Raw genomic sequence first — 10,164 nt, 5'->3', positions numbered from 1 at the left:
TGTTGAACAGTGTCATTTAAAAAAATTGGAAAAAAACAAGGTAAAGCCTACAGAACACTATTACATCTATCTGGTTATAAGGCTGGATACAATCAATTATCCAATCTTGGATTAATACTTCTCAATACAAGAGAGAGGTGAAAAGTGGCTAAACCTCATACACTCTTTTTGTCTTTTGTTTTGTTTTGGTGATCTAAAGTGAAGGAATGTTATGTGAATGAATTATACATCAACATCCTTGTTCAAATAGGTGGGGCATAAGAACCGTGAGTTTGGTTCTAAAAAAAGTGTATACATATGTAAATCAGAAGTATATGTGTTTTGTTTGTATATATGAATTGTGTACAGTTTTGTTTAATGTGAGAGACTAATAATTAAGGTTGAATGTGGTTTAATTAAAAGAAAAAGCTGAACCATGAATTTTATATTTATTTCTCTTTGTTTATGGCTATCTACGTGGAGATACTCTATATCGAAAATTACTTCAATTAAATTGTATTGAGAAGTATTAATCCAAGATTGTATAATTGATTGTAACCAGCCTTATAACCAGATAGATGTAATAGTGTTCCGTAGGCTTTACCTTGTTTTTCTCCTTGCTAGATGCCCAAAAGCCTATGGGTTATATGGGTGACCCCTGTAGTTTGTTCATGTTCATTTAAAAACATTGAGGCATATTACCAAGCTTAAGCGAAAAATATTGCTAAGCTTGGTTAGCGGCAAAAATTATATCGCCGAGCTTCGCATATTTTTATCGCTTAGGAGCCTTGATATTATCAAGGTTTATCTCCTAAGCGATAAAAATCAGCCGAAATGCATGAATATTGCTGTAAAGTCAGCGATATTCATGCATTACCGAGCAAATGCTCTTAGCCATGTTATCCACCTACCATTGGATAACATGGCTAAGAACTGCTCTGGGCAGGCGTTAGCTTTTGGAGATAATCGCCCTTCGCGCAATTATTTCCAAAAGTTGGTAATAGGGGATAGCGATGTTAGCGACTGTTTCCAGTCGCTAACATCTTGGCACGCCCACTTTGCATGTCATTAGGGATAATTATCGCTGACATGCAAAGTGGGCCCCTAAATGCCCGCTAGCGCCTATTAGCTGTCGCTAACTGGTGTTAGCGACAGCTAGGTAATAGGGCGATTAAATTATCGCCGCTTTAGAGGGAAAAATTCCTGCTAAAGCGGCGATAAGGCCCTTGGTAATATGCCCCATTATTTGTTCCAGGATGATGCAGGCTCTGAAAAAGGCTTCTAAACCTTGCACCTGCCATTCCTTTGTGCCCCAGACAGTCTTTGTCTCAATGTTGTCTTTCAAAAAGTTAAAACCTAATGTAGATAACTGAGCATAAAAGTTTGCAGAATAAATTTTTTTAGTATTGGTCAACATGTTTTTCATTCCTATCTTATTCATATTTTTGAAATAAAACGTTTCTGGATTTGTGATGTTAAACCCTGAGAAGTATGGAAACTTTTCATAAAATGTTTTTGAGCTACCCTATGGTGGCGTTGGACAATGTTCGCATTGATTATAAGTAAAAACATTTCTAGGGTGTGCAGATTTATGCAAATAATGGTGACCATAATGATTAAAACAATACATTTGTTCATAATCTGATGAACCTTCTAGATATTCATGTTTTATAAATTTAGCTGACATTTCTAAATCTGTCATCATGTTATTAAACAGGTTCAAAGTCCCAATCATCTTAAAATGTGCTGGGTGAGACAAAGTCACTTAAAGAAACCTTAAACTGGTGTGGAAACTTCAACAGCTCCACCGGGCCATAAATGTCATAATCAGTTCTATCCCAGGCTATACCACCAGGTATAGAAACGGCTGTGATGTTTACTGATGACAGGTCTCTTCTTTCACGATGAGATGATTTGTGAGGTTTCAGGAGCAAGTTGATGTTCTTACTTGCTGTGTCCATTGTACTGTATTTTCCATCTACCATCCTTCCTAAACTTATCACAAGTATGAGCCAAAGCAGGTGGAAAGGTACGCCTAACAGAATCCAATATTCAACCCATGGTGAAACCAGATATGTCTTTTCCAGTTGATAAAAGAGTTCTGTTATTTTTTCTTTTAAAGTTTTATTTGCTGGTGTATTTTCAGGTTCACTGGGATCCTCAGAAAATGTATCAAAGTTTATGAAGTAGCCAGATGCAGTTCGGTCAATTGTTGGAATTGCATCAGGATCGGTATGAATCTTTGGAGCTGCTTCTTTGTGATATTTGTATAGTCAGATCTTATATCATTGTAGACATGTGTTTCTTGAGGAACTGTTATTTGGGTATCCAGAGGCACAAGTTGCATGGCTATGTTGCATAGTCCTTATTTTCTTACTGTAGGTTTATCAAACGTGATAAGTCTTTCAGTTTGAACCTCTTGGGTTGTAGCAAGATTTGGCTGCCTGCTACATCTTGGGAGTCCACTGGGCCTACTACTTATTATCGGCCACAAGATGTGGTTTGACCAGGTCGATGGACACAACTCTGTTCTCCCTTTTACTAGCAAGGGGCAGTAGTAGCACTGGTGTTGTTCCGTGGATTGCTAAGACAGGTACTTCTTTTCTGTAAGAAGGCCCAAATTCTTTCTTTACTGCGATCTTTTCCCTGACTAGATCCCCAATCTTTGGAATACAGACAGGTCTTGCTGGGACAGGTGGTTTTTCTTCAGTGGTTGTTGGCTTCTGTATTGTGTTACTCAGACTTCTTCTTGTTTCATTTAAGTCCTGTAAAACAGTCAAACGATCTTTGACATCAAAGGGTTTTTGTTTCACCACTGAAGTTTGACAATCGAGGTCTTCTATTATCATTATAGTACCAAACAGTAATTCATATGGAGTGATTCCACCCAGAGAATTTCTTGGCAGATTGTTAAGACTATATTGGACACTTATTAAAAGTTTGGCCCACCCATCACCCGAACCTAATACCCTAGCTGTTATAGATTGCTTTATGTCACAGTTTTTTTCTTTCCACTAACGCATTACCCTCAGGATGGAAGGGACTAGAATACCGCAATGCAATGCCCAAGCGAGCCATGGCCTCCTTGTAAGCTCGAGAGCTAAACGTAGGACCCTGGTCAGAATGTAGCGTGCCGATTGTGTATGTGCCGATAAAGACTCGCAAATCTTTTATAACCGTTCTGGCGTCAGCCGAGCGCTGGGGCCACATCCAAATAAATCTTGCCCTAGTAGTTGTGGGACCGCATCTGTCCATGGTGACGTCTGGGTATAGATAGTCTAATGCTGTCTAACAACGGTGTCTGAACTGGGCTGGCTACACACCAGTCAGGTATCTGGTGATCTTCAAATCCATGATATCTGTAACAGGTATCACAGTTTATTCCAAATTTGTAAACTTGGACAAACATTCCTGGCCACCAGTACATCTCTTCCAATTCTATTAGAGATTTTAAGATCCCTTGATGTGTTAGACCCTCTCCCATATGTGCTTCTTGAACCAAAGCACCTATCCTGTTTGGAATTACTCTTTCCCCCACTCCAGGGATTCGAGCAAAATGAACGGAGTTTGCATCAATTATGTATGTGTACGTGAGTGGATAGTTTAGAGGTAACGCTGCATAGCTGCCATGCATTGAGGCTTTTACTGCTAGCAACGTTTCACCGTCTATGACTCTTTTTGAGCGAGTGATTGTAGCTACGGAAGCCGTATGCACAGCTGCCTTTGCGGCTTCGTCAGCCAATGAATTCCCTGCAACGTGAAAGCCATCGCGCTGATGACTCAGTGTATGAATCACGTGAGTCTTTTGTAGTTCTTTTTTGTAAAAGAACTATTTGTTCCCAAAGCTTTTTATGCTTAATTGTGCCGCCTTTTGTATTTTTGAAACCATTTTGAACCCAGGTCTGCAGATATTCATTATAATTCCTGACGCAATTATACGAATCGCACACTATGAGTGTGGGGAATTCGCGATCGGTATTCTCAAGCGCCATCTTGAAAGCCTGTAGTTCAGCTAACTGAGCTGTACAGTCTCCGAGTGATTGAGTTTTAGTGACCATTGGTCTAAATTTACCTTTGTGCCAGCAACCTTTAACAATTGCGCACGCAGCAGTATACGCTTGTTTACACCCAATCGCGGGCTGTGCTGATCCGTCTCTATAGATTACACATCCGTAATGTTCTAGAGTCAGAATTTCGGTCGGCAGAGGACATTCGTATTCGTATTGTAGGAATTCTTGTGTCTTTAAGTAGGGGTCAAAGACGTATTCAATGTCTGTAGCAGCAAGAGAGTTAACCCACTGTATCCATCTTGGATGTAAAGCCTTAGCATTGGGAATGCTTGTTTTTATTACTGCTTCTACGGCAGGTACAGGTGTAACGATCATTATGCGTTTTCCCTGCGCGAGAGCTCTCTCCTTTGCTACTGCAGTTTGAACTGCTGTCAGAATTTTTTCTGTAGAAGTAAATTTAATTTCAGCTTGTGTGTACAAGTGTGATGTGTATGCAATTGGTACCTTTTCACCCTCATTAAAGGTCAGGTATGTGAATCCGCATCTCCCTGGGATGATTCGGATCACAAGATTGCACGCATTGTCGCATGTTTCTAACTGATTTTGCTAACATGTCTGTTTGTACTGAATGCAAAATTTCTTTATGTTTTTGTGTCCAATTTGTTGGTTTGAAATCAGGTTTTATTAGTTTGTAGAGAGGTTTAACCCTTTCTGCGTAATTTAGAACATAAGTTCTAACAAAATTCAGGAAACCCAGAATTGACTGTAAGTTTTTCAGCGTCTTTGGAGGTTGGAGCAGCGCACATTTCTCTAGAAAGTTGGTTGCCAGGCTTTTGCCATCACTTAATAACTCGTATCCTAAGAATAGGACGTTGAGGTGGGCAACTCATGATTTCTTAAAATTGAATTTGTACCCTTCCGAAGCGAACCCAAGTACTATGGTGTTCACTCTTTTCAAGTGCACGTCCAAATCATCGTCTGTAAGATAGATGTCATCGACATAAGATAATGCCTCATCATCCTACAGTTGTCGTAACTGTGGGGTATATTATCAAGGACAGGCGATACATTATCACCGCTTTTATCGGCAGGAAACTGCTGATAAAGCGGCGATAATGGCCTTGATAATATGTTCTATGAATTCCAATCGAAGCCCATGTTCGATGTGAAGACATCTAACATGGGCTTCGATTGGAATTCATAGAGCATATTATCAAGGCCATTATCGCCCCTTTATCGGCAGTTTCCTGCCGATAAAAGCGGCGATAATGTATCGCCTGTCCTTGATAATATGCCACTCTGTAACCCTGGCTGAAAATAACCCTGGACTATTCTTGAATCCCTGGTGGAGACGGCAAAATTGTCGCTGCGTCCCCATTATTGAGAAAGCGGTCAAATACCTGCTTTCAGGTGCAATGTTTTGACAGAAAAACCCATTTGAAATATCTAATGTGGTTTTATATTTTTTCCGCACAATGTTATTCATCAGTGCTGCACTGTGTGCATTTCGGACTGCAAATGTTTTACAACAAGAGTTTAAGTGTATGTAGTCGAAAACTAGATGATATGAATTGTCTGGTTTGGAGACAGGAAATAAAGGATTGTTCATTGATGAGGTGCATGTTTCAATCACCCCTTGGTATTTAAGTTGATTTAAAATCTCCCCGACCTGTTTTTTAGCTTCCTGTTTTACAGGATATTGCCTCAGCATTGTTGGTTGATTTTTTAACTGGATTTTATGGTGAGGAGAATCCTCATCCCATCCTATGTGATTTTTATATAATGCTGGAGCCTGAGCTACTGCCCATTTCCTGGCATATGTGTATTTTTTATGAATTGGAATGTGGAGAAGTGTGGCTCACTAGTTAGAGGAGGCATACCCTGAAGCAGAGGTCAGACCCGGGACAAGGGTTCAATTCCCGACGCAGCAGGGTCTTGAGCCCAATTGTCCACGGACTCGATAATTCTCGCATCGGTGCCCACTCTAATCACGGGTTCACACTCTGCAACTCTGGGCATTAGCTTGCTTAATCTCCACAACGGCCCCCCGCGGCGGGATGCCTGGCTTTCACCTTGGGGATGCCCAGTACGGGTTATCTCACAGGGAAAAGCCAGGACGGGTTCCCAAGGCAAGCGCCGAGATGCCCTAGGGTAAGTCGAGCGCTATATAAGAACACACATACATACAATGTGATTTGAGAAGGCTGGCATAATTATCTCTTCGACATGTGGGCACTCCCTGACAAATTCAGGTGGCCTGTCTTGTTCAGCCAAAAGAATGTTATAATCCTTAGATAGCTTCTCCCAAAAGAGTGCTTTTATTGTCCTAGTTATGTCCCCCTGCATCCGGAGCGTTACTTCATATAACTTGTGAGGTACACTAACCCTGGTATCGGCAGTTTCAACCTGAATGCATTCATTGAAGTCCACTGTCTCCAGATGATCCTTCAGGATCTTGCGAGCTATGGTCACTTCTGCTGCGCTGTGTAGCATTATCTTGGCCCACTCCCCGTTCTTGAGTTGTGTCCTCAAGATCCTCAGCATGTCTCCATTGAATATATTAAACTTAATTGTGAGTGCCAGCTAGCTCAGAGGTCACTAGAAACCTTCTTGAATTCACAAGAATGGATTCGTTTCTGACAACTGCATGAACATGACAACTTTGTTTCCCAAGAATAAGAAATCAATCTCTAGAGTCGCAGAAACAATAGATAGCTATTTTACTCAGTTAATCGTGCATGCTTTACTTCACCAGAGGTGCTGAGAAAATAGAGAGATGGGCGTTTTCAATAAAAAGTATTTATTGAACAGTCTTCTTTCTCAAGCATAAGAAATGTACTGCTACAATCGTAATACTGGTTATAAATGACAGTCCATATAGTACGAAGAGTATTATGAAATAATTCTGTAAAAGCATGGTATGGTTTCAAAGCCATATAAAATAATATATAATACATACATTTATAAATAATGACTAAAAGTACTCAACTAGTGCTTCTAAAATACGCCTACCCCGGTGTACCTAACCTAGCTCTAGTACAAGGGAAGAAGTAAGTGAGGTGTAGGCTTAAGTTTAGTATTCTTTTGCCAAGACTATTTTCCAAGAATTCTCTAAGGGTCTAATCAGCTCCGTACCTTGGTTTAGAATGAAGGAGGTCTTGTATCTGTCTCTCAGGACTCGATTTCCCAGCAACCCGCAAGGGTAGCCTGGATACACCGGAGCTGGATTTCTCAACATGAGAAAAGACAGCGTCTCACAGTGCGTCATCTGGAGGGTCGGCTTCCTTCGGGCAAGTAGATAGTCGAACTGCTCCAAACCACTGTGTGTTTGTCTGGGCAAGTGTGGGCATATTTATACCTTGAAGGTGCCAAGTTTGACGTAAGGTTAGACATAATAATGTCATCAAAGACTCAGTTCTTTGAAAACTCCAGGGGTTCTTGGATAAATCAATATTCAAGCAGGGGGAAGTCCCTGACTGCTGAAGGCGGGTTTTTCCAAGAAATCGTTGTGGATTCTCGGAACTAGTGGAAGTAGCTTTGCCGTATTTGGACAGCATAGACTAAGTCTAAATATGGTTATGATTTCTATGCCTAAATAAGGATAGGGTGATTTATACCTATATATGGGCATGAATCGGGACAATTACACTAGGGTCGTGAATTCCTACACAACACTCTAGTTCTATAAATTGTTTTTTCTAAATTAGTTTTGGGATTTTATGGTGTTTATTTTTTGAGTTTCATATGTGTGGTACAGTTTGAACTTTTTATTTATTTATTTATTTATTGTAAAGTTTTTATTGCATCAAAACACAAAAGCATATAATTATACACCATTACGCATCTACATTGCATGGGATGTGCGCATCCTTTCTGATAATTCACACAGCTTTAATGCCAACAACCAAACATGGGCAGGCAGCGTCTTATGTGTATTACATATCCACTGGTACCAAAGAGCCGTGCCTACTAGGTATTGCTGCAAGTGCACCCTGTCAGCTTGTTCTTAAGACACATTTCATTCTGCTTGTGCTGTAGCTACTAAGGATTGAGCAGAGTTTTACTGGCACTTGTGGTGAGTCCTAACCAGGGTGTGTTTATTACGTTGGTAAGGATATCCTCTTCCAAAGTTTCAGACTCACATCCTAACACCTAGTAACTACATCAGCTGCTTGTGCACAACGCTATATTCGATTATGGGGCTTAAGTCTGGCTCGCCATTGGATCCATGCTCGGCCAGGCTTCTGGCAGCTGTGGCAGCGAGCATAAATGCAGAAGTGAACCTTATCATTAACATGTCCCTTCAGGCAGCTGCTGTTCCCCTGGCTTGGAAACAGGCAAAGATCCTGCCTCTCCTCAAAAAACCTTCCTTGGATCATCTTAATCTGCGGAATTACCGTCCTATCTCCCTCCTACCGGCTATTGCCAAGGTCTATGAGAAGGCTCACAGAGTTTGTGGAGAGAGAGGCACTCCAGATCCAGCTCAATCAGGGTTCCGAGCCTCCCATAGCATAGAGACTGTCCTAGTAGAGGTGACGGAGGCTATTCGGGAGTGTCTTGACACAGGTGGGAGAGCAGCATTCATTTTTCTGGATCTCTCCGCGGCGTTCGACACGGTCCTGCACGATCTCCTGCTGGCTCGACTAGCGAGGATCGGTGTTTCGGGTGCTGTCTGGGGTTGGGTTAGGCCTTTTTTGGAGGACCAAGCTAAGCAGATCTGACTCCCCCGTGCTCCTCATCCTCTCTCGCTCTGCCCTTAGCCCACTTCTCTTCAATCTATATTTCACTCCACTGATATATTTGGCAGAGGAGCTTGGGCTTAGGTGATGGCCTATGCGGATGACACCCAATTGCTCTTCAATTGGAATAAAGCTACAGACTCGGTCCTAGTGCCACAACAATGCCTTGCGTCCCTTTTTAATTGGTTAGCGGACGCACAGTTGAAATGCAATGAACAGAAGTCTGAGATCCTGTTATTTGGCAAATTCTCCCCCAATTTCCGAGAGCTATTGTGGCCGCCTGATTTTCCTCCGCCATCTACCTAGGGTAAGCCCGCCAAGAATCTGGGGCTATGGTTCAATGAGAGTATCTCTTTTTCTACGTATATTAAGAAATTGGCCAGGTGTTGCTTCGGCCTCCTTAAGACTCTTAGAACTTCTTCCCGCTTCTCCCGCAAGCGGCGAAAGAAACAGTTACTTGTGCTGTGATTTTGTCACGCCTGGACTACGCCAAAGCCCTTTATGCTGGTATTCCGGGCTACCCGTTGAAAAAAATACAGGTGGGTGAGAATACGGGTACCAGACTGCTACTGGGCATTTTGGCGAGGGACAGCATGCATCATCATTTGCTTTCCCTCCACTGGCTCCCCGTGGAGGACAGAGTCAAATTCAAATCTCTGGTCCTGGCCCATCGGGCTCTCCATGGGTGTGACCATCTCTATCTTCAGAGACGCTTTTCTTTCTATGTCCCATCACAAGCTCTTCGATCCATGTCCTTTCACTTTGCCCGGGTCCCACGCTTCAAGCTTCAGATGCTAGGGGGCAGCTCTTTTGCTGTGAAGGCCAGTGTGGCATGGAAGGCCCCCCCTACGTTCCATCCAGGATCCTCTGTTGTTTGAAAGTAAACTGAAGACTCATTTGTTTGCCTAAAATGTTTGTCTCCTTACCTCTGTGGCATCACGCCAGGACACTCATGAGTAGCTGTGCGCGTTACAAGTGGACGTAACATAACATAACATTATGTTATGTAAAGGGATATTTTTAGAGTCACTATCACTAGTAGGTTTTCAGGCGCACATAACAAAAGGAAGAAAAACGGACTCTCTAGTTCAGCTGAGTTAATATATAGAATTGAATGCTTGTTGAAACAGCCTTGGTCTCAGCTGGCTACTGAACAGTGTGGGTAAACTTTCTATTTGCAGGAGAAGCGACAGAGCATTTCAAAGTTTAGGGGCACAAGTCGATTTTGTGAAAGACCGGAATATTGTGTGCTCTTAGTCTGTGATTTAGGCACATTTAGGCAGGATCCTTTGTTTAGCAGGCAGCCTATTAAATGTTTTCAATCTAGGCTCAGTATAAGTGGAGTGTGAGTCTCACATGACCAGGCGTGCAGCCATGTTTGGGATCACTTGTCGCTTGTCAAGTAAATATTGAGGCAGTTTGAGATATAAAGAGTT

The sequence above is a fragment of the Lissotriton vulgaris genome, chromosome 2_2 (assembly GCF_964263255.1).
Source record: "Lissotriton vulgaris chromosome 2_2, aLisVul1.2, whole genome shotgun sequence".
Classification (NCBI taxonomy): domain Eukaryota; kingdom Metazoa; phylum Chordata; class Amphibia; order Caudata; family Salamandridae; genus Lissotriton; species Lissotriton vulgaris.
Note: the sequence above shows the minus strand (reverse complement) of the source record.